A 263-nucleotide genomic window follows, 5' to 3' on the forward strand; every position below is an offset into this window, starting at 1 on the left:
GCGCTCGCCGAAGCACTCCTCCACACCCCGCAGGAGTACTTCGACAAGAACATGCGCCTCATCGAGGAGAGCGCCATGTACCTCTACACCCACCTCAGCAACTGTATCGGATTGGAGCCAACGATGCCACAGGGCGCCATGTACGTGATGGCACGCATTGACTTGGAAAAGTTCCGTGACATTAACTCCGATGTGGAGTTCTTCGAGAAGCTGCTAGAAGAGGAGAACGTGCAGGTGCTGCCGGGAAGCATCTTCCACGCACC

This window comes from Trypanosoma theileri (genome assembly GCF_002087225.1).
Source record: "Trypanosoma theileri isolate Edinburgh chromosome Unknown TM35_Tth_113_V1, whole genome shotgun sequence".
In the NCBI taxonomy this organism is placed as follows: Eukaryota; Euglenozoa; class Kinetoplastea; order Trypanosomatida; family Trypanosomatidae; genus Trypanosoma; species Trypanosoma theileri.